This window comes from Eptatretus burgeri, chromosome 2 (genome assembly GCF_056783735.1).
Source record: "Eptatretus burgeri isolate ZD-2024b chromosome 2, Ebu_testis_v1, whole genome shotgun sequence".
Classification (NCBI taxonomy): domain Eukaryota; kingdom Metazoa; phylum Chordata; class Myxini; order Myxiniformes; family Myxinidae; genus Eptatretus; species Eptatretus burgeri.
In genome coordinates this window covers 70,030,765-70,056,636 of record NC_140962.1, presented here as the reverse complement: position 1 = coordinate 70,056,636, position 25,872 = coordinate 70,030,765, and the positions used below count along the sequence as shown (strand labels likewise).

Here is a 25,872-nt window from a genome sequence, read left to right as displayed (position 1 = left end):
CAACGGTTCTCAAACGTGCACAACTGGGTCATGGTATGAACGTACCACCAGAGTTTCATCAAAATCAGCCTACGATTAACGGAGTACTGGCCTGGACAGACAAACGGATATAACGACGGAAAACCTGACAATAAGGGTAGATAGATCGACTACCCAACAAACAAACGGAACCAAATGCAATACCCTCTCCTATAACGAGGTTTTTAATGTCATGATTAATACAATATATACAATATTTAATATAAAATAACAGGCAAAACAGGCAATAATACAACACAATAAGCCAATACTACACAATAATGACTAATGCAGTGCCTCTGGATAGGCAACATTTCGAGTGTGGTTATTGGGTGCCAGAATTGTGAGTTTGGCGATTTCGATAAGATGATGATTTGTAATACTGCTTACCACCAGGTGGCACTACACGACACACATGTGGAAAAAAAAGACAGAAAACAAAACTTTACATATAAATTAGAGACAAGTAGGGAATCCCCAGCAATGCCCCCGGGGGACGGGGGGGGGGGTGGAGATCCTGGAGTGGTTGGGGGGGGGGTTCCCGGCGCTGCCTGGCTGCGTGAGTTTTCCCGGTGGTGGTTTTGGCCATGAAAGAGTGACAAGCAAATGCACAAAAAACACACACAAACGAATTTATTTGTAAGATTTCAACATTTTCAATGCACAACATGTGCCAGAACCCCTCTGTAGTTTTATATCCTGTGAAGCTCCTTGTGGGGGGGGGATGGGTTATGTCCATGCCCTGACCGTGGATACTCCCTGCACGTTTTCAAAATTTAGTGGAGACTGGCCCAGCCGTTTCATTTTTCAAATGATTTTCAGACCTATACAAACATACATGTACAGGGAATTTCCGAGAGAGCGAGAGAGAGAGAGAGCGAGAGAGAGAGAGCGAGAGAGAGCGAGAGAGAGCGAGAGAGAGCGAGAGAGAGAGAGCGAGAGAGAGAGCGAGAGAGAGAGAGCGAGGGAGAGCGAGAGAGAGCGAGAGAGCGCGGGAGAGCGCGGGAGAGCGCGGGAGAGCGCGAGAGAGCGGGAGAGAGCGGGAGAGAGCGGGAGAGCGGGAGAGCGGGAGAGCGGGAGAGCGGGAGAGCGGGAGAGGGCGAGAGGGCGAGAGGGCGAGAGGGCGAGAGGGCGAGAGGGCGAGAGGGCGAGAGGGCGAGAGGGCGAGAGGGGTTTGTTTAGGTGGGGGACTGTAGCTTAAAATCTTGCTCAGATTCTGAAGTACCTACATCCAAAATTTGGGGCCTCGATGTACTCTGGTTCAGCCAGGAAAGAATAACATACAAACATACAAACACGCAAACACGCAAATGAACAAACAAAAACTTGAAAAAATTCATATGGATATATATATATATATATATATATATATATATATATATATATATATATATATATATATATATATATATATATATATATATATATATATATATATAGGCACACTTTTGGCCTAGATGCATCACGTATCACCTTTGAGCTATCCAACCCTTATTTTTATATTAGACAGAGGAAAGGAGGGAAGGTGTGGGAAGAAAATTAAAACTGGACTAGCAAGGGTTATTACCCTGTGGCACCCAGCAACCAGTTAACAAGCTAACATTCAAGTGGTAAAATTTTCTAAAAACGTGTGTTCACTTTGTAATGATGGGGTATTTTGTGTAGATCGGTGACAAAAATTTTTACATTTAATCCATTTTAAATTCAGGATGTAACACAACAAAATGTGACAAAGTCAAAGCGGGTGAATACTTTCTGAAGGCACTACACATATATTGTCTCCCTTTCCAGTGCTCACAAATATAGCGACTCCATACTGGTTGAATGTCTATCCACTTTAAATGCCAGTGTAATGACCTTTCGCAGTCTTGACTTATTCCCCACATTTAGATAACTACACCAAGAAATAAAATTAAATGACCAAACACTGATCAGAAATTAATTAGTTAACATCGACATCATGCAAGAGCTAACGTCAAATTGAATTAAACTTCTTGTGAAGATACAATCTTTGCATTGATTTCTTTAATACACGGCATTAGTATTTTCATCAAAAGTTAGCGCGTTATCAATAATAGTTCCCAGCGATTTGAATTTGTTCCCAATTTCCACCTTTTCACCATTTATAGTTCCAGGCAGAGACGGCTGGGGCAATTTCACCTCCTGCCTTTTTGCCATGAAGGGAAGTGGCAGCAGAAAATGCCTTATCACATGAACACCCGAAGAGGTCTGATGACATTGCTGAACTAACAGGGAGTGTACAAGGTTTCTAAGATCGATCATGTCCTTTAACAGCCAATAATTTTGGCCTCGCAAGTCTTTCGGAGTTTTTACGAGGCGGACCTTGAGATTTCCTCAAACGGATTCGCCGATTCTAATTTGTCCTGTACTTGATTAATTTTTGCTGCGACAATACACCGCACGTGTCCTGGCAGTGAATGACTCTTCCTGACAAGCCTACAGCTGCCATAGAGTTATGTAGGATAGCAATACCAGTCGTGCTTTGCAGTACACTACAACCAAGTGATATTACTGATAATTCTCAGCATCGGGATTAATTAAAATAATCTTACCACACGTGGACGTGAACACTTTTTTGGACCTCTTGGTTTGAAACAGCAACTGCAGCTCTTCCGTTTTGACTGTGAGTCATGATCTATGTTGAATTCCTCTGCTTCATTTTAGTTTGATTTGTGGCCTCGGTTTCTTCTTGGATTTGTAACTTGTTGTTTATCTCCAGATATTTATCTTCCACCTTAAACCAACAAGTGAAATCCTTCAATACAGTGCATGTGGTGAAGCAAATGAGTACACTAATGTTAAAATATGCAATTTATGCTTTTCAGTTGTAAAACAATTAAAAAGCGTACTTAATATTTGAAATGTAAAAATCTTGTTATTATTGTGATAAGCACCTTTATATATATAACAGAAGGAATAAAATCGTTCGATACATCGTGGCAGGGGGCCGCAAAAGAATGATGTAAAAAAATAAGAATCATAAAGTTAATGTACAGACAAACAAATGGTAAGTAAAATGTAAGCTTTGCTGATGAAAAGATGAAAGCAAAGCTAAAATATTTGTTGAGCAAAACATTGAAACATAGTGGTTACACCAACTACATACTATTAGTTATATTGTTATTATATAAAATATAGACGAACACATTTTGAATTTAAGCATATTTAATTTTTGCATATTTTGAATGTACAGTACAAAGTTATGAAAATAAATCAAGATGTCCCTGGTTGAAAGAACCACTTATCACTTTGCCACCAATATCTGTCATAATTGTAAGTAAATTTCAACTACGAATGCATGACAAAAAACTCGTTTATGGCTAATATTAAAGAGAATGATGGCAGAAGAAGAACTTAGTTTTCAGCGAAAAATGCCATGGTGGGCGGAAATGACGTCTTTCGTTCATCCGTACATGAGGGGGGAGCGTTTCTTGTTTTTTTTTTCCGTCAAGCAATAAATTCAATGGTTTTCACATATATAACACATTAGTTTCACAAATTTCCATTGAAATACTCGGATATTTCCGTCAATTGTCGCCATTTCCGTCGCTACCGGACGGCCGTCATTGGCTCACTTGAGGCACGTGGGAGGGGGGGGGGAGGTGGGACACTGGGGACATTTCAAACTCAGTGCAATTGTATACAGCGCACACGCTGTAATAAAGGAAGGATATGTTCGTATTATTTTATTTCTTGCCCTCAAATAAATTCTGCCCCCCTTGCCCTTGTCCATGGTAACAAGTTCATGATTGTGACTTTTTCAAAACCCCAAATCATCTCTTTAGTTTTGCAAACATTCAGAGTAAGATAAAAGTCTCATTCTGTATGTATCTCACAGTGTCACTCAGTTAGGTGAATCCCACATCACTTGTTGAATGTGTAAATCTCATCGAAGTGCAATGCAATGGACGATTGATCAGAAAGACAGCCAACAATGGTGGTATCATCCGAGTACTTAATAAACACACACACTTATTTGAGAGCCACTCATCCATCATTGGTGTTCAGATTGAACAGTAAAGGTGATAACACACTGCCTTGTGGTGCACCAGTATTCAAGATTGATAACGTCAATAAACTACCATTTGCCTTCAACTGCTGAGGACAGTCTAGTAAAACTTTTCCACCCAGTGTATATGGGGGTTCAGGCACAGGCCACTCAACACTTTCAGACAGGCAAATGGTTGCATAGTGTTAAATGCTGACAAGAAATCAACAGATAATAAACTAGAGAGTTCAGAGAACACGATACCCTGCAAATTGTTAAATACATGCAGGAAGGCCTTGCCATTTGCGGGGTTACGTTCTTCAAAAATCACCGTGAACCGCAAATCCGCGATGTGCAAACTTGGGGGATAATGGGGAAAATAGGGTTCGTGACTTCAACTTTTAAATTTCTCCAAACTGTATCCTCAATTAACGCCTTTGTGCATTGTTTTTGTGCGATTTATTTTCATGAATAAAAGGGTTTTTAAGAACATAAGATATAGTAATATTTTCCTGTATTATTATTTTGTTTGCAGCCTGTTGCTGCTGTTTGCATCATTGCTCAGAGCACAGCTGTGCTGCTGATGCAGTTCCCACTGTTTCAAGTAAGCCGGTACTCATTTTGCCGACCTCAGAAGGATGGCAGGCTGAATCAACCCATCTGGTGTTATTTAACGGAACAACAGACGCAAACTTAAAACCATAAGATCTTAATCCAGCCACCTTAACTGTGAAGCAAACACCAGGCTTATTTTCCTGCATATTAAGAACATAAAATAAAGTTTATTTTGTTGAGTTATTAAGATCATGAAAGTTATCTTTAATAATAAGCACTTCATGACATTGGATTCACGAATTATGGGAATGTCGCACGCTTGAGCATCTAGATCCTCACAGACAATTTCACATTTTATTCAGTTCCCTGGAACATCAAATGTAGCGTTAAAGTCTCTCAATTCATCCACAAATTTGAAATCAGGAACATGAATGGGCAATATGCCATCCTTCACCTTCTCGTTCATGCCCATCATATTTCTGAGTCCCCTCCAAACGTTACAAGCATCACCATCATAAAGTTGTTCTTCAATGTTATCCCTGCAAAACTGTTTACGGTTGGCGATGACAGAGTGCTGTTCTTCCATAGACACCCTGAGGGTGCAGTCATTCTTCTGCAGGAATGCAGGTTTCTTCTTGATCAAATAAGCCTTCACTTCAGTGGTAACCCAAGATTTGGTGTTGGGAAACACGTGTATGGTTTTCTCTGTGGTCACAAGGTTCTCACAGAACTTCACGTAATCAGTGATAGTCTCAGTAAATTACTTGGTGACCTCACAGGAGTTGAAAAATGCATCCCAGTCTGTACATAGGAAACAGCCCTTCAAACATTTGTTATCCTCCACTGTTCTAATTTTAACTGAACTGATGAAAGTCATTTTGCCACCTGGAGCACCTATTTGCTATGACTTATTGCACTCTCATAGCCAATGTGACTGGCTCTCAAAGGGATCCTCTCATTTCCTCTACTTGTCAAGGCTGGAGTGCATCAAAGCAGTCTCTTGGCCCCAGTCCGATTTTATATTTTCATCAGAAGTCACCGACTGAAAAAATCCTCTATATCTCTGCTGATGACTCCACTCTCTGCTGCAGCAGCCATCAACCTTCACATAGCAGACAGAGGGAGGCAGATGCCTCCATCTGTCTCTGTGTCCATCTGTCTGTCTCTCTCTCTCCCTGCAGAGATTGGTGGAACCACAATCTGGTCCTACACTTGCAATTTAAATCCTGACAAATCTCACACTTTTAAAAAAACTAATTGAAAAGATAATCTGGCAAACCCTCCCATCTACTTACTCAACAATCCTCTTGAAGAAGTTCAGTCACTTAAACAGTTTGGCCTCACCATCAGATCAGACATTATCTTTCTTGGGCAAACCATATATTTAAGTTGGCTTCCAAAGTCAGCCACTGACTGGGCATCCTCTATTTTGAAAAGTCTTTCCTTCACACATGTGAACTTTTATCTACCTATTAGGCATTCATCTGCAGCTTGAAGGAGTATGTACTTCATTACCCTTTGGGCTGGCACCCCTGCCTTACACACTTTTCAGCTTGACACGGTGGAAACTGTAGCCTTCAAAACCATTGCAATCTCCTGGTATGGGATGAAACTGAGCCTTTGAGCATGTTGCAGTCACATTGCAGACAGGTCAGTGGTCTAAATGTCTTCTCCTGCCTCCTTTCTCATCAAGCACCATCTGCCTTTTCCATGTTCTGTCCCCTACCTCCTTCCCTCCAGGTTTCTGCTGGGTGCACATGGTCCACCATTAACCTCCTTCTTGTGAAACTACCTAAACCTAGGGTCATGACTAACCACTCATTCATTCCTCTTTTTTTCTGGACTTTGGAACCAACTTCCACATTGCCTTCAATCTCGTTCTTCCCTCCAGGTCTTCAAGATAGCTATTCACCACCATCTCAGATCATACCCAACCCCAAACCATCATCTTTTCTACCATCACAGCTCAACAAGAATAACCCTTCTCATCACATCAGACCAGATAATCAAATCAGGTATTTGTTGGGTGACTGCAATGCGAGATGGGAACTTCATTGCCCTATCCAAATCTGTGTCTGTCTCGCAGCCCATCTGTACCTGATGTCAAAATGCATGCTGCCCTCTTAACATCCCTCAACTTCGGTTTGTCACCCTCTTCAGCTTGAACTGTCCTTCTTTCCTCTTTGATCTATTGGATACCCTTCATAACCATCCATCATCTCTTACTTGCACTCACCTGTGCCACCACTTCTGTTCTATCCAATTAAATTCTTTCCTATTTTGCTGTCCTGCTCAAATGATTTCCTTAATTTGCAGTCTATTCTCAGCAAGTTCAACCAACTCCTGCCTGAATGTTCTACTTAGTTCTCACTCATAACTCCAGCTCGAGTTCACAGATCACTGGATCTGTTGAATATTGAGGCATCAAATAGAATCTGGCTTTACTAATCTTATATTATTCGACGAATGACCTAAATGAGAGCTATATCGTCATGTTTTTGCTGGAAAAACCAAACCAGCTTACATTTTTGGCAAACCCAGCCATTTTTGAATTTACTAATTATCCATACTCTCCTTCCTTTCGACTCTTGTTGGTGCAATCTCATACATTTTGTAGGTGCCACCAGAGAAAGGAGAGGAGGAGGAGATTGGGACCATACTCTGTGCAGAGCGTTGGTGCTGCTTAAGCAGTCTCCTTGGTTATTGGGCACAATCCTGGACGGGTCGCCACTCCGACACAATATACCAGCAAGCTGGCACTCATTTTGCTGACCTCGGAAGGATGACAGGCCGAGTTAACCCCACTTGATATTAATTCAACAGCCGAGTGGGATTTCAACTCAGGACCCTCGGATCCAAAGCCCACCACCCTTACCATTAAACCAACACCAGGCATAAGAGAAAGGGAAACAACCGAAATTGGTACATTGCACCACATATTACACCTACCTGACAGCCCACAGCCATCAATTACAGACAAGCCTTCCCCGAGTTGCCTCTGCACCCGGGTTCCATGACATCTATCCATTACTGTTAGTGCATACCATTTTTTCAGTCTCCTGACAAGCTACTCTCTCAATGTAAGGATCCTATTGTCTGCTACGGCAAAGTCAATCTCATTCACTTTTCCTTTTCTCAAACACAGACTCCTACTCTTCTTTAGCCTAAATTTCATCGAGCTCCATGTAATGAGCTCCTCTAGTTGGTTGAACAGCATTTTGGCTGTTTCCATCTCAGCAGATAGAATGGTAGTGTCATCTATAAAAGCCCTTTCTGGTGGCAGTGGCTTTTGCATACCTCGGAAAACACCAGCTGCTACTCCAGATGCACCTCAACTTATATTATTACTTCCATAGCCATAATGAACAGCAGTGGTGAAACCACACATCCCATTGCAATGCTAACTTCAAGTGGCGAGCACTCAGTCTTGTACTTCAGAATGGAAAAACGCATAAAAAGACATCGTAATACTGGGCACTCACATCCCTCACCTACTGCAGAGATCCAGAAAAGCTTTGGTGATCAGACGATGCTGCACCAAACCGTATGCATTTGCTAGGTCCAGCCATATAACGTACAGATCCTTCTTCTTTTGCCTTGAATATTGGATGTTGTCTCATATCATAGGGGCATGCTCGAGATCACCCCAGACACCCTGGCACACCAGCTTTCTGTACAGATGTGTCGATGCAGCCATTATTTACAACATACTCAACCAACCTTCTTGCAAGTACAGCACTCTGAAGAATATCTTTCCTTCCACATTCAATAACTAGAGTTCAGAGAACATGATACCCCATGCAGTATACTTCATTTTAAATAAAATAATGATTTTAAGAATCATTACAAAAATTTTGTGCGATTTAAGTCATCCAGAAGCAGTCATGAACACCAGACTAACACACAACCCCATTGAACCTTTATTTTAATTGAAATACTGCACTACAAAACTGGAGGTTCTTAGAAGTATTATGACAGACATACAATTTGTGTACTACGGTGTTCAAGTACCATATATAATTAAATTTAAATAAATAAAGATTGTAAAAGTCATATAAATAAAATAACTCCGGAATTTACTGCCAATTTTTGCAATCCATTACATTACGTTATCGAACACATTCCATGACATTAGTTATTCGTGCCTGTTGTACATGCCCATTATGACGTGCTTAAAAACACTAAGTTTCCTGTTTGGAATGATTTTCAACTTTTTTTGACTGCCAGGCAGGTAGACAGAGTAAAAATATTATCTCACTCCTCTCTGCGCATGTGTGATTGGGACGAATTCTGAGACAAAGCACAGTAAAACAGAAAACTTGTCTTCTGACTTATGTTCAGATTCGTGTTCAAAATATAACATTCAATTTAAATAAGCTGTTCGTCGATCATAAATTGATAAGTAAGACGGATGGACATGAACCAATTGCTTAACCACACTTTTCACTTCGCATGTGCAGGGAAAAGATATTGGACGAAATGGATACAAGTAATTAAATAAATACAACTAGAATGTAAGTGTATATAAATAAATAAAGTGCATATAAAGGAAAAATAAATAGTTCAAAGTTTTATGTTTGTTGTGGAGATGAGTTTGATCGAGATTTATGTAAATAAATAAATAATTCCAGGGGTAAGTAGGTAAATCTACAATAATAAATGTCAGTGTGTGTCCGTCAGTCTGTCCGTCCGTCCGTCTCTTCTACAACTCCAAAACCATGAAACGTCGCGGCCCCAAACTTTGCATGCATACTATAGGAACTCCAAGGTGGTGCATGAATGAAAATTGGGTATTTGGGTTAATTAAAACACCCCTTTTGAAGATAATTAACGCCCTTATTTAATTATATCCTTTATCAAGTGCATCCTCAGACACCTCACTCTTGATTTGGTCTGAAGGTTCATCCTTGGTTACACTTTGCTGGGGTCTTACTTCCCTATTTTGCTCCATCTGCTCAACATTGCCTTGAGTTGGAACCAGCTGTAATGGTTTATAAACAATAAAGTGCTCAAAATGTTTTTTTTTCTTCCCGGATATCATCGAATGCCTCATCTACATCCCGATGAATCGCTGTATACTTAACTTTTGTAAGTGATATAGTTTTCAAATTAGGAGGTTAGAACAATTTCATGCATTATATGATCTAATTTTAAACGATCTACTCTCACAGACCAATGAAAGTATATCATCGAAATATGGTTTCGGCTTTGCGGATTGGATACCGTGGACTAAATAAGTTTTGAAATCTGGAGTGAAATCTGATCATTTAAATAAATAACGATTCTTATAACTAAGCCTGTATACCTATTTACTTTAGCAAGTCCCTCCTTCTCCACAGAAACACAAGAAAATGTGAAATTGCCAAAGCATTAAACTTATCTTTTTCTTCTGTTTAGAGAATCACATTGAGTAAAAAAAAGATTTAGGAATGTGCCAAAATTAACCAGCTTCATTGGGTTGGTTTCGTTGAATGCAATGAAAATAATTAACCAGTGGGATCGACGTGAAGGCAACTGCAGCTTGGTTATCCGTGTGGAATCTCCAGAGTTAGGAAGGAAAAATAAATTAAATTAATCAACGAATTAAAAGAAAGAACGAACGATTCACATAACAGGAGGATTAGGGTGAGTGAAGCAATTGATGAGGGTGAGTAAAGCAACTTTGAAAAATTTCCACTCAATTTTTTTTTGTCAGGAATGCATTTCCCCTGTAATACATCATAAATATCAATGGGATATTGAAGTTCGATTTGAACGATGTTTTCCAGTAATGCATCTATGACGTAAATACCTGGAAGTGCCTGTATATAGGTGTGTGTGTGTGTGTGTGTGTGTGTGTGTGTGTGTGTGTGTGTGTGTGTGTGTGTGTGTGTGTGTGTGTGTGTGTGTTGATAAAGCATAACATAACATTATCTTTGACTTCCCCTCCCCCCTTCCACACTCCCCAATTCCTGCCCCCCTTCCGAGCTACCCCTCCCTCGTTCGCTCCCTCCTCACTCCCTCCCCACCCCCTTCTCGTTCCACCAGCCATCCTCGCTCCTCTATATCTATATCTATATCTATCTCTCTCTCTCTGTCTCTCTGTCTGTCTCTCTGTCTGTCTCTGTCTCTCTGTCTGTCTCTGTCTGTCTGTCTCTGTCTGTCTGTCTCTGTCTGTCTGTGTCTGTCTCTGTCTGTCTGTCTGTCTGTCTGTCTGTCTGTCTGTCTGTCTGTCTGTCTGTCTGTCTCTCTCTCTCTCTCTCTCTCTCTCTCTCTCTCTCTCTCTCTCTCTCTCTTCACTCTCCCCTCTTCATTCTTCCCTTCCCCTCCTCCCTCTCCCACCCCTCCATCCTTGCTCTTCTTTCTATATATCCCTCTCTCTCCCTTAGTATTCCTGTCCCAACCTATAAATGTCAGTGTGTGTATGTATGTGTGTGCGTCCTCCATAACTCCAAAACATGAACCATAGCAGCCTGAAACTTTGCAGGCATACAATGGTGACTCAAAGGGAGGGCACCAGTGAAAATTGGGTGTTTGGGTTAATTAAAACATCCCTTTTGAAGAGAATTAATAGCCTTATTTAATTGTATCCTTTATCAGGTGCATCCTCGGCCACCTTGCTCTCGATGGAGTCTTAAGGCGCATTCGGTTACCTTACTAGGGTTTAATTTGCCATTTTGTTTGGCCTTCTCAACAATGCCTTGATTTGGAACAGGCCGCAAGGATTTCTTCACAAGAAAGTTTTTTTTTTTTTTTTCACTTTCCTCACATATCATCGAATGCCTCATCATCATAGCTACAAATCGCTGGATACATTGCAATGCTTATAAAAGCCCTGAGACGCCGGCGTTTGTGGCTTTATTTCATTTCCGCACGTCATAACCTCGAGAATCCCTTAAACTCAGCAAAATTACTTAATTTAAGCTCCAGAATTGAACTTAGTCGGTTCAGTTCTAACTGATAAAAAGTGTTCATTTGCACAATTCAGTCATTGCTTGGGTGTTTCCAGGTGGATGGGTTGAAATCACCAATTGGCAATCGGTAATTGCTTTCCAAGCTCGGCGTTCCATTGGAGTGCTTGCTTGAGTGCTTAAGCCACTTGGCGAGTGCTCACTAAGCTGCTTGATTGTTCATTTCAAAGCCACCAGAAGTTAGACCCATCGCTTCGCTGATGGAAATACAGTTACCAATATTTGTGTAATTGTTAAAAAAAAATATATATATATATATATATATATATATATATATATATATATATATATATATATATATATATATATATATATATATATATATATATATATATATATATATATATATATATATATATATACACATACATACATACATACATACCGGGCGTAGTGGCGTGCGCCTGTAATCCGGCTACTCGGAGGCTTGGGTTAGAGGATCGCTTGAAGAAGGGAGCTCTGCACTGGGCCGCGCAATCATGGCAGGGCAGCCCGGAATCATGGCGAAACCCAATCCTTATCCCTGTGTCGTAAGAGGCGACCAGGGTTGCGTCAGGAAGGGCATCCGGCGTAAAACCTATGCCAAATCAGTATGCGGATCATAACGGATGATCCGCTGTGGCGACCCCGAACGGGAGCAGCCGAAAGACGAACAACAACATATATATATATATCAAAATTAACTTTCACCATTTAAAAATCATGTGAATAACATTGAAATATCAGCTGCTTTTCATATCCTTTTCTTTCCTGTGTTGCAACTAGAGCGACCTGCTTTATGATACTTTAAAAGGTGGTGTATAATTAGCGGTTTCTGAATCTAGTCAATGTGAGAAACAGGATTGAATGATACTCATATTATTATAAGTGAAAAAGAAGATGAAGGCAGAAAGAGCTTTTCCACCCAGTTTTATTTAGAAAACGACGGTTAGAAAACCTTGCAGTTTTGGGCATGTGTTATTGCTTTGGAAATGCCCTGGTACACTGCCTTCCCGCCCCTCATGCACCCTCCCCTTGCCTTTAAGCTGCCTTCCCCTCCCCTCACGCTGCCTTCCCCTCCCCTCACGCTGCCTCCCCCTCATGCCGGTTCCACCTCCCTTCACACTGCCTCCCCTTTCCCTCATGCTGCCTTCCCCACCCCCTAGTGCTGTCTTTCCCTCTCTAACCTCACTGCATTCCCTTCTCTCCCTCACACTGCATTCCCTTCCTCTCCCCGAAGACTATCCTCATCCCAAACCCCCTGATCTCCCCACCTCCATGGACCTGTCCTGGCAGACTCTGCGTGCTGTATTAACATGCTTTTTTAACGTACCCAATTCCTTTCAATGCTGTATTATGCCCCCCCTTTCTCTCCAAGTCCCACTGCCAAACACAAGTCGAGAACCCCTCCCCTCATGCTTACTTCCTTCCATACCTCTCTCCCTTCCCACTTCCCCCTCTCTTCCTCACTCCACCCCTCCCCCCCTTCCTGGAGTGTAGAGTGACGTTCGATGAGGTGTCGCTCACCCCAAAACTCCTCCGCCCCGTCGCGCATTCCTAGCTCCACACTTCCTCACCACTCCGAGCTTCTCCACCAATCCTCCCTCCTTGCTCCCCAACCTCCTCTCTCCCTTCTCACTCTCCTCTCACCTTCCCTTATATGCTCTCTCTCTCTCTCTCTTGTCACCCTCCCTCCCCTCTCCTCCCCTCACCCCCCCCCCCGCTCCACATCTGTTAAAGGGACTATTTAGGACTGACAGTTGAGTTCTCAATTTAAAACTGCTCCCCCAAAGTGTATTATGTATGAATCAGATTTGGAGTGAACCAAATAGAAGGGGACAAGGGTCACTACATGTACGAGCATGCATGCATGCAGGCAACCCTTTGCCAGGTACACAGCGTGAGTTTAAATGCTCCCACACAGTTTTATATAGAACACGGTGGTTAAACAAAAAATGTTACTGTTTGTGCGCATTTTATTGCCCTTCCCTTCCTCTCGTGCTGCCTTCCCTTCCCCTCACGCTGCCTTCACTTCCCCCACCCCTCTTCACTCTGCTTCCCACCTTGCTCCCTTCCCCCGTCTACCTCCTCACTCTCTTTGCCTCTTTTTCTCTCCTCTCTTAGTGTTTTCATCAGGGAAGCAACGGGTGGCATTTTCTAATATATATATATATATATATATATATATATATATATATATATATATATATATATATATATATATATATATATATATATATATATATATATGTTAGAGTGCTTCTGGAGCCCTCAAAGTAAGCAATTAACTTCTACCTTATCTTAAAATGTTCCATTAGTGAAAATAATAACCTCCGTGAAATTTAAATGAAATCAGAAGTCGTTTAGGGGTTCCACCGGTAGCCCGAAGTTGGACGGCTATGCCCTCTACTATGTGCATACGGCAGTTATTCAATTGGGATCCATTAATGAATGTAACATATATTAGCTACCTTCAGTGTTTATTGTACATATTAGTGCTATGTTCGAGTGAGTCCTTTTTGTTCAGATAATATGTTTAAAACAACATACGGCAGCATTTTTGGAGTTTAAATATGTACACAATAATAGCTGCCATATATATATTTTTACACACAATAATGGTATGACACAAACTTCAAGCAACCTGGAGCTCTTCACAAAGCCCGATGGATGGCAAAGCTGTTATATTCCATCAAGATTTGTCTGTTGGAAGCTGCAATTAACCAACTCCCCCCAGGAACAATTACAACGAAACACCAGCTGCCAAAAGTGAAGGACTACCATTGTCTATAGGTGGATATACCCACGTAAAATCAATTTCTGTCTCAAGGAATCTAGTTATGACGAATGAATTGAGTATGTAAAAGTTAAAAGTCTACATAAAAGTTAAAAGACCATGCTACCATTGTCTACAGCTCCTAATGGATTACATGTAATTCTGCTGTCGATGCACCTTGGAATGACTTGAAGCTGTATCACACTCTGCTAATGTATGAAGCTGTGAATCCCGAGGTTTCCATAAGTGCAGTCAGAGCATTTCAACAGAATCTCTGGTACCTCACTGCAGAGATGGTACCTCTCACACTCTTCAGTCACAAAGTACCACAAGAAGAGAAATGGACACTAGCTGATAGACTGTTAAACCTCCAGAGGTTATACACACGCCATGTGACCGTTTTGGCACTGGGTTTTTTGAAGCCCAAGTTCCCTTCAGGCATCAATCGGTCCACTACGTTTGCTGATTTAGTCAGCCAAGATTCTTGGTTCACTCTTCAAATTCTAGAGATAGACCATGAGTTTCTTGCAGAGGATGTTGGAAGCTGGTCAAACTCTGCTGCATACCAAGCTTCTGTTGTTAATGTTGATGCCATGAATGTGGTAAATGATTGTGCTGAGCATGGAGTAAAACTGAGTTCGGACTTTCTTGCAGCAGCCAAAACTGAAGAACATTATCAAAATGTGTTACATGGTTTGGAGCATGACAGAAAACAAACGTCAAACCTGCACAAGCGGAAATCTACAAATGACAATTAGCATGAGACTCGGTGTGTTGTGAAATTTGGCATCTTTGATATGAACTGTGAACTACTACAATAAGAGGTACCAAGATTCAAACTGTGGATTTTCAATTCGTTCCTTATTGAAGTGCTTTAATACATGTTATTGGTTCTCTCAAAATTTGAAAAATAGTCATTTTTTGACAAGCACTGCCTTTTGTTCGGTTTCTATGATTCAAATATAGAAATGGTAGCCAATTTATAATATAAGCTCCAATGTATTAAATAAGACATAAGGCAGCTATTTTTTAATTATGTCAATATCTATCAAATAGCTGTCTCATGCTTAATTTTGTGAATATGAACAGGGGTAATTCCAGCGTAACGGACATAACATTGAGACAAAAATTGCATCACTAATGTTGAAATTTTGAAAAGGTTGGCCATATAAAGAGAGTTTCTTTATTACATGTCGTAATTAGTCTCTATGGCTTTCTGATATTGGTACAAACCCCACTGTGCAGTCAACTACTAAAGCAAAAATCAACATTTACGAGGCGCAACGGACATAACATCAAAATGGACACAACTAAAACTCGTCATAGCACAATTCTTAAATCCTGCGAAATAACGAATTTGTAGTATACCTTTCATTCACGGTAAGCAAACTAAACATTAGTAGCATACTTTCTATATTCCAATGATACAATCTGTCTGTTGTTTGTTAAAATATTTTGAAAAGTTCACTGTAACGGACGTAACTCAGCAATATAACGGACGTAACCCATGTGATCACATATTGGAGAGTCAATGCTAGGGTGCATTTTATGATATCAATACAATCTCTTACATACATCAGCGAACATTTGGTTGTCTAACAGCTTGTATAAGCCTCATTGCTTGCATATGCCGCGTTGATGTTGATCTATAGGCACAGAGCGAAATGGACCAAATATGTTGATGAGTGTTACAGCCTGATCCAATATCAGTAATAGTCATCAGCGAATACTACTTCGGATTAAAACATTCATCAAATAGCCATATTTTCGACAAAATGATAACAGACAGAATGACTTACCGTTGGAAGACGTTGAGGCAGTTCTTTCAAGATGGCCACCAAATCACGTGACATCATCCACGGAGTAAATATCGCATAAATAATGAAAATTCAGACCAAACTAAACACCGTCCAACAGAAATCCTTTTGAAAAATACATTTTCAAATTTTATGCTTCATGTCCATTATTACGTGGAATTACCCACAGTGAGATGATTAAACATAACCTTAAATAGGGCAAATATGCAGAACGATTATACAGGAGCTATTATTTTTCAGAGTAACCCATTGCATAAATATAGCTTCCTTTTGCATAAAATAATAAACTTGCGATACAATTTCGATTGGCTCGTGGACCCCCTAGACCAGGGGTTCTTAACCTTTTGATGATTCCAGACCCCCAATGGATTGCCCAACATGGTCCCATACCCCCTTCGCTTGACTGTCGAAATCATCATCATCACCAGTCCTATTAGTTGACAGTATGAATTCCAAAGATGTCAATAGCTTGACTTGTAGTCAACAGCTACAAGTATTTCACAATACAACTTTGATTCACCTATTTCAGATTATAAATCAGCAACTTTACTTCTTATAGTTGAGTTTTATTACACAAAAGAAGAAAACAAACTTGAATGTGCAAGTTTTTCAATATCTCGACTACATAACACATACTCTTACTAATCCAGTGAGATATTTGATGTTTTTGTGCAATCAAAATATGGAATCGGGGTACAGTTACTGAAAATGCTACTCACATGTCATCTGATACATCAAGTCGATTTGTCCACTTTGATTTCAGATTTAATAATGCATAGAATCCTGTTTAGCAAAGGTACGTAGTTGTGAAGGGAACCAAAACATTCATTGCCCTCATAGCCAAGTTTGGGTAAGCTGCGAATTGCTCACACCAAAACTGCTTGACATCCATCCCAGCCCTTTCAAAATCAGCTTTCTTTCTTGGGTCTTCTTGGAAGTCAATGAAATCATCCTTTGCTGAATCGTTGTCACTCAATCTCGATATATCAAACGAGAAAGGGTTTTGGATCCAAACAGATTCGATGCAAAGATCATCAATATCTGAGAAGTAACCTTAAAAATGTGTACATATGACTTCCAAATGGTTCTTGACTTCTTGAAGTATTTCGACAGGCAATGATTTACCATCTCCAATAAAAATATTGTCAAGGATTGGAAAGTTTGCCGGGTTTCCGCTTTCAACACGGCGACTCCAAATAGGTAATTTCCTTGTAAATGCGACAACTTTTCCCCTGGTTTGAATAATGTCCACATCCCTTCCTTGCATTGACATATTCAATTCATTGAGGAGACTAAAAATATCAGCCAAATATCCCAGGCCAACAATAAAATGTTGATCTTCAAAATTATTTGCAAGGGGGGATTGTTGATGCTTGAGGAATTCGAAAATTTAATTCCGAATTTCAAGATTTGATATTAATCGGACAAGTGCTTCCCAAGTTATGGCCATTTCTTTACCAAACCAATGACAGGACACATTGCTTGGCGTTTTGCACACACAGTATCTATCTTCTATCCATCTATAATTCCAGCAATCTCTGCTTGTTTGCCTTTAAAAAGGTTTGAAATTAATCGGGAAAGTGGTTCCCAAGTTATGGCCAAGTTAGAGCGCGTTCCCCATTACGGGTTACAACGTACGGACTTCCGGATAGTGATGACTTACTGTATTCTAATAATTTCTCGATTTCTTATGCGCATTTATAAACACAATGCCCCAATCCAGTCGTCGTTTAGGAGAGCGAAGGAACGGACTGTGTAGTTGTTTGATAGTTTTTTTTTGTTTGTTTTGTTTTTTTGCACATACGGCCACGTGAGAGCGAAGGAACGGCCTGTGTGGTTGTTTGATAGTTTTTTTTTTTGTTTTTTTGTTTTTTTGCACATACGGCCACGTGAGAGCGAAGGAACGGCCTGTGTGGTTGTTGTTTCTGGCACGCGGTTTGAAAGTTTTTTTTTTGCACGTATGGCCACACAAGTACGGGCACGCACTAGTTAATTAAAATGGGCTTCATTCAAAAACAATGCTAAACCAATGAAGGAAAGGACGAGGATGAGCTGAAACATTCAATAAGAGGGGATATTTGTTTACAATAGGGGGGAAGGAACACATAAAGGCAAGAGTAAAACCGACTATAAAGGATGCAAATAATGTACAGCAAAAGCACTAAACCAGTTGCTACTAAAACAAGAGAGGCCCGCACACAGACACACACCAAAAGAAAAGAAATGGACCTCAAGGGTCTTAATTATTCCTTCAGCTCGGAGGGAAGTCGAGCTGAGGGACGAGAAAGTGGCTGGCTACCTGGCTGCCAGTGTGCAGCTGGACGTCCACAACTTCCCGGAGCTCCCGTCGCCAGAAGACGGACCAGGGAAGCCAGACGCAGACCAGCGCCAGCGACGAGATAAGGCCAGACCAGCGTCGAGAGATGGGATCAGACCGGCGTCGAGCAGACTAGAGAGCCAAACCACGCGCTCGAGTAAACGGGGCGCAATTATTCGTTCTTTCTTGCCTTTCCTCCTCCTCGCGCGGTCCGCTCATGCGTGGCCTGCTCTCATTGGGCAGACCGCGTGTCGCGGCTCCGCCTCTTCTTGTAAAGGACCGCCCCCGCTCGTCGCCCATTGGCTGCAAAATGACGCATTCTCTCATTTGGCGCCAGGCCAGAACGAAACGCCTGGTGAGCGCCCGAACAGCTCGGACAAATCCTCGAGCAGTGTTGTTGTTGCTGTTGTTGCTGTTGTTGCTGTTGTTGTTGCTGTTGTCATAAGTGTAAAATCCTTTCTATAAGATAACTTCGCGGCGAATGTACACGTAATTCCCATTAGTATATCAAATACATTCGTAATCAAATCTATACAAATATTCAGAGATCGAGTCCCAAACCCCCAGCATTTAGTTCCCATACCCCCAAGGGGTATGGATACCCCTGGTTAAGAACCACTGCCCTCGACAATAACTGATTTCAACCAAATTTTGTGTGAGTGGTCTAATTAGGAAGTGGAACAAACTGAGGATAGGTAGAAGTTTAATGCAAATTTTTTTTTAAATCATGGAGCTCCAGAAGCACCCTAATATATATATACATATATATATATATATATATATATATATATATACACATATATATAAATATATACATATATATATAAATATATACATATATATATAAATATATATATATATATATATATATATATATATATATATATATATATATATATATATGTATATGTATATATATGTATATATATGTATATATATATATATATATATATATGTATATATATGTATATATATGTATATATATATATATATATATATATATATATGTATATATATATATATATATATATATTATATATATATATATATATATATATATATATATATATTTATATATATATATATATATATATATATATATGTATATATATTGTTGCGGTATTCGCGCCCGCCGGCGTGCGAACGGCCACGTAACTCGAATCGCGGCACGTCGCCCACCGGACGGACAATCCAGTCGTGACCCTCTCGGACTAACGCCGGGAACCAGTCACGGGTGGACCTTTCGGTCTCACCGCGATCGAGCCAATCAGCCCCCGCGTGGGATAGGGTTGCTCGCCAAATTCGAACTACCTAAGTACCCACGCGGAGGGTAGACCGGGCGATCGCACCTCGCCGCAGGTCGACTTCGGACACGGGCCACTAAAGCGACCCGTTCCGTACTATCAGAATAACCGAGCGGTGTTATCGTCGACCTCGACGGTTCGATTAATTATCGGGCGTATTCAGCCCACTACCAACCCTTTACGTGAAGCAAGATGGGGATTCAATGGAGGAAAAGACGAAGCGAAGCGGGAGAACAGTTCAACAATAAAGCACGTTTATTCTCGGCCCACGGGAAGCACACAAATACAATTCCACCAAATGCACACAAAAAAAAGAAAACACACTTCCATTTACACAAAAAGCAAACATAAAAGTGAAAACACAGTGCAGAGCTAATACCGACTACCGAGCACACGGCAACACTTATACAATTCTACTTCACAGACGGCGCCGACAACACATACCCAAAACCAAGGAAAAGAAATACCTCAAGAATGAGGCGGCCTGAGGCCGAGACCGGGTCGGGCCTACCCGTCTGGTGATGAGACGCGGAGCGGCGATGGCCCCGCAACCCGCGGGCCTCGTGGACAGTGCCTGGCAGGGGGTGGGAACGGGGCCCCCTTGGTTGCACTATCTCAGCGCGGGGGGAAACAGGAGGGGGTTGCTGATGCTCGGGGTATAGAGGCTCTTTATTATCCCTGGTGTGCGTCTCCACCTCGGCCAGGTCGCGGTGCCGGCCTCCCTCGGGCGTGCAGCTCCTGGCACCGACGCGAGCACCCCCTCGTCTGGTGTCGCCGCCTTTCCACAGCTCCGTCCCCTCCGTTCCGACTCCAACGCACACGACGAGCAGCTCCACCGCCCGCGAAGTCTTGACCCTCTGCTTCCGACTCTCCTCTTCTTGACTCTCCGACCGCCTCTGACTGACGAACACCGTCCTTTTATCCCCCCGTAACTTCGCCTTTGACCCCCTCCCTTTGACCTTTCACCTCGCTCCCCATTGGCCCGAGAAAAAGTGGGCGTGAAGGCTTTTTGATCCACAAATTTGCATATATCGATCGTTCTGGAGGTGGGGCCAAATCGCCCCTCGCTCACCGATTGGACGGCAAAAAAGTGGGCGTGTGTCGTTTTTGATCCGTTTTTGAAGCAGAAAATCCGTGATTTTGTACACGCTGTTCGACGCGCGTTCTGCATGAGTCCAACACCGGTACCCACAGCGGGGCAAGAACGGTGGCGATGCTACGGTTGTGAGGTGTGCGTGAAGGTCGTGGCGGTTGTGGTGAAGCGGTGGTTGTGGTTGTAATTGTGATGGTAATCCTGGCGGTTGGTCCAAAATAAAGATAGTGAAAGAAAAACGGCTATCCTGAAGAGTCGCAGCACGTATAAATGACATGTATTCCCACTAGACAACGGGTTCGGGCCTAACTACACATGTACTTACCGAGATACCTCACCTAAGGGACCTGAATGGTGGTTTGCAAATCTGGTAACCACAACACTACCCCCTTCCCTTTTTACAGACTCGTCCCGAGTCGTCAAATTTTCGTGTGCCATCATGTGTAGTTTTCCCCTAGTACATTTTACCTACGGATCCCTGAGTGCGACATTCATGGTATTCGTGTCCCCAAAATAAAAAACCTGAGGGCTGCGTAACTATCTAAACAAACTCACTCACACGGACGACTTAAATAAAATTGCCGGCGCTAGACAGACATGCCGGGGGCGCACTCATATGTACAGTACATCTTAACCTTAACTTACAAATTTTACACTAAACCATGGCCCAGGATCACTGAACTCTGCAAAAGAAAAGCAGTTAGCAGGGAGCCAGGCTGCCCGTATGCAGTCTCTGGCTCAAACAATGCAGGTGACAGGGAACGTGGCTGGCTGCTCACACGCAGTCCAAGGCCTTCCCTTCTGAACTGAACGCAGTGAACCACAACGGTGCATGGGCTGCACAAACGCAGTCTCCGTGCCAGCTCAAGTGGCACACGCAATGAACACAACGAATGGATGCATGAACGGTTTGAACTGAATGCAGTGAACCACAACGGTGCATGGGCTGCACAACGCAGTCTCCGTGCCAGCTCAAGTGGCACACGCAATGAGCACAACGAATGGATGGATGAATGGATGGACCGAATGCAGTGAACCACAACGGTGCATGGGCTGCACAAACGCAGTCTCCGTGCCAGCTCAAGTGGCACACGCAATGAGCACAACGAATGAATGGATGAATGGATGGACGCAAAACACGGTGCACGGGCTGCCACTGCAGGCCCGTGTTGTAGCTGCCAACAGGGCAGTTCTCGCAGCTTGCAAACTGTTGCCTTGATCCTGGCGCACATGGAAATGAACAGGGGGGGCAAAGCAAAAATTGAACGGGGGCTGGTGAACAGGGGCAGTGGGCATGGCATGGCAAAGGTGGCAGGCAAACACAGCCCGCCGAAGAAGGCCGCTGCAGGCAAACACAGCCGGCAGATGAACTGGCCGGCACAGGCCTTGAAGTACCACAGCTGCAGATGAAGTGGCCGGCACAGGCCTTGAAGCAAAACACGGCCAGCCGATGGCACAGGCCTTGCAGCAAAACAACAGCTGCCGATGAAGTTGGCCGGCCTCCGCCTTGAAGCAAAACACGGCCAGCCGATGAAGTTGGCCAGCCTTTGCCGTTCAATGGAGGTTGGTGGAGGGAGTGCGGTGGTGCTGGCCACTTGGAAGGCGGGCTCGGACCTACCTACCTGTCTCCCTCCCAACCTATCGCCTTTGCCTGTCACTGTACCTACCCACTCCCTTAATTTGTCAAACCCCAATTTAGCCCCAACTTAATTTTTTTGTTGTTTTTATTTTTACTTCCCCACTATAAATCGTCCCCTAACCCCCTTTATCGTCCTTGTTCGGCTAACCTATCCTGTCACCTAGCCTACTCCCAACCCCTACGTTCCCTTCCCGGAGGGGAATAAGGGAGAGCTAACGTCCTGTGTCGAGGCCCAACGAAGCCTCAGAATGGCCTCCTCAGAGTTCGGCGATCTATAACCAAAGTGGGTCCAGCGGCCCACAACGACAGCGAGGGGATGGATGGTGCGGAGGGGTACACTTCCTAATCTACCCTATCCATTTAACTGTTAAACTACCCCGGGGCTTTCAACAAGCGCCTCTCGCTTAAACTATTGGTTCTAACAACCCAGATTCCCGTCGCCTGTGTTGGTGTCCTCACAATTTCGGGCCTCGCCCCCCAATTTTCTCTCCGTGCCCTCACACGGTCTCCTGGCTGGGACACGTGGCTCCCTCCGGCAGGCACGACCCTCTGCCGAATCTCCCGCTATGGCACCCCCGGGCACTACACTGCCTCCGAGCCTACCAGCTCCCTAACACCGGGGAGTGCCCCCCATGGCACCTCCCCTGAAACGCACACGTGGCAGGGCGGCCTCCCGGGCCCCTTTCCGCGGGTCACCCCTGCCCCCACCACTGCCCCCGCGGCTAATGGCGCCCCGTCCCCCGCACCAAGCAGGCGCACCCGTGCCCACTACTCTATCCCGGCCCCCCATGGGCCCATGGCCTACCGCGGCCGACTAGCCTGGTGCCCGGGGTACCCACTCAGCGATACTCACCTTTCGCAGCCACGCTCCCAAGCCCGTCAACAGGGCTCCTGCACCCCTCCAAATGGGTCTCGAGCCTACTTTCCCACCAACAGCAAAACGACCTCCATTTTTCAATTTGACTAACCCAGCTAACTCACTCTACACTGACCCCGGGGTCCCTTGGGCGGGAGTCACTCCTCCCCCCAATCACTCATCGCACCATGCATTCCCCATTCGCTCCATTCACACAGACCCGCTGGCCTCACTCACTCAACAAGTACTCACCTCACAACTCACCAACTCTTCAACACACACACCGCTGAACTCTGCCATCCTTCTAACTACCTCCCCTAACTAACTCGTGCTCCCACGTCGTCCCTTAAACTATAGCACGTTCCTTTTAACACTACGTAGCTAAGCTACGTCAACTCTACACATCCAAAGTCTGTCTCTGTCTCCAAAATAATCCCATTTTATTTCCCAACCTAAATCTCGCTATAATCCCTCTACCTAATCCATTCCACGGACTCCATGAGGACTTACCCCTGCCCCATGAAGTCGGTCTAACTAAGCTAACCCTTCCCCCTAACTAGTTTCCATCCTGTGCCCAGGTCAAGGGGGTCTTTCACCCCTTGCCCAGGAATCCTGTGCACCCGAAAGTGAGGCTTGCTTTTCCTTTTTTTTTTTTTTCATGCGCAGCACCTGCGCGGCAACTCAGAGCTCGCGCACTTTGCACCTGCCCGTGACGTCATGCAGCTGCACGTGTTCCTCGTCCCTCCTTGGACGGGACCATCCGGCAGAGATACCCCTCCTGCCGGATTCCAACCCCACGTGCAGCCATGACGTCACCGTGCGCATAAAAAAAAAAAAAACACAAGACACACGTCTCGAGGGGTTCCCCACGCGAACACATGTGCTTTGCCCGTTGGAGCTTAACACACACGATCGCGTGGAGAACCCGTCCGGTCCAAATCCATTTACCTGCCTAACTTTGTCCGTCCGCGGGATCGGCAAATCCACCGCGTGCGTTTCCGGACCGGGACTTCACTCTCGCAAGCGAGCACGTGGTGGTCTCGTGCGTTGCACAGCACGAACCTCGTGCTCACTGCTGGGTGAACCCGGCACGGTCCTCGAAACAACTACAGCCGCTACTCGGCTTTCGTTTCTCCCATGTCGCCGTCTCCGTCTCCATTCCACCCACGCACACCTGCGTGTTACGACGCACACAGTCCACTCCATCACATTCACACCGGGAGATGCGGCTGCGTGCTCCCGCATGCCAACCGACATCTCCCTCACATACCGCTCTCTCACACACACGGTCTCCCTTGCACACAGCGACCTTGCACACGGCCGTTCACTCACGCGTGCCTCACTACTCTCACACCGTGCCTCATCCACACACGCGGGGGCACTCACCCGCGGTACCTCACTCATACACACGGCGACACTCACACACGCGGTCTCTTCCACACACGGTGCCTCACCCACACACGCGGGGGCACTAACCCGCGGTGCCTCACTCACACTCCGTGCCTCATCCACACACGGCGTGCTGGGAAGCACGTACTCCGGCACCATCGCCACCACACCACTCACACGTGGTGCCTCACTCATACTGGCCGTTTCACTCACACACACGGCCTCACTCACACACGGTGCCCCATCCACACCCGGCGTGCTGGGAAGCACGCACTCTGGCACCATCGCCACCACACCACTCACACACGGGGTCGCTTCCACACACGGGGACGCACTCACGCCTTGCACCACACACACAGGGACAACTACACTGGGGATTCGTATCCCCACAAGGGTCTCCGGGGCCTCTATACCCCCCAAGCTCTCCGTGCACCCGTCCACAGCACTCGTCCCCTCAACCTCGCAAAACACGACCGAACTCACCTGGTCGTGACTCGCCTCAAGGGGGCATACTCCCTCCCCTTGTTCCTGGAGGAGGCCATCCAACTGCTCGCACCGGGTCCCTGCACGCTCCGCGAGCTCACCCCCATTATCCTCCACTTCCTCCGTGTGTGTGTGTGCGTCACTTACCCCGTCTTCATCGTGCAGTCTTCCCTCTATCGTTCCCATCTCCCGTGTCTCTGCCAACTCGGTCACCTCTTCACCCTTTACCTCCCTTGTCTCAACTATTATTATTTCCTTTGTCGTCACCTCGTGTCTCGTCTCACACGTTTTGGTCTCCCCATTTAATTTTTCCCTTTCGGTCATCGTGACGACCCTCGCCCAACACGCCCCCCGAATTATTTTTTTACCCGCCTCCACCGCGGGCCTGTCAGCCGTTGCACCCCCTTCCAGCTCGTTTGTTCCTACACGTGGAGTCGCCATTTTTATCTCCCTGGTCACGGCCTTCATGCCCGCCTGCAGGCATCGGCCCATGTTCTGCGTCTCACCCCGTAGTTCTTTCATTTCTTCCCTCATTTGCTGTGTATTCGCATCCATCGTCGTTTTCACTTCATTTGTATTTGTATCCATCTTTTCGTTCATGCCTTTCATTTCGTTTGTATTTGTATCCATCGTCGTTTTCACTTCATTCATTTGTTTGTTCATTGCCGCCAGCATGGCGCATAGCTG

At 44.2% G+C, this 25,872-nt stretch overlaps 1 protein-coding gene and 1 pseudogene across 3 annotated transcripts in view; one reads left to right on the top strand and one right to left on the bottom strand.

Annotated features, from left to right (window-relative positions):
* Positions 1 to 25,872, bottom strand: part of LOC147032257 (uncharacterized) — a 99,514-nt gene that overhangs the window by 44,501 nt on the left and 29,141 nt on the right. The window contains exons 2-3 of one of the 3 annotated variants that reach the window (XM_085869683.1): positions 8,074 to 8,253; positions 2,592 to 2,773 (exon numbers count right to left, since the gene is read on the bottom strand). The exons of 1 other annotated variant lie outside the window; for it this stretch is intronic. The gene's annotated coding sequence lies outside the window, so the exon portion shown is untranslated. The remainder of the gene's footprint in view (positions 1 to 2,591; positions 2,774 to 8,073; positions 8,254 to 25,872) is intronic. One more of the 3 variants, XM_085869682.1, reaches the window with a different exon arrangement.
* LOC147032258 (uncharacterized) lies at positions 7,944 to 15,045 on the top strand (annotated as a pseudogene).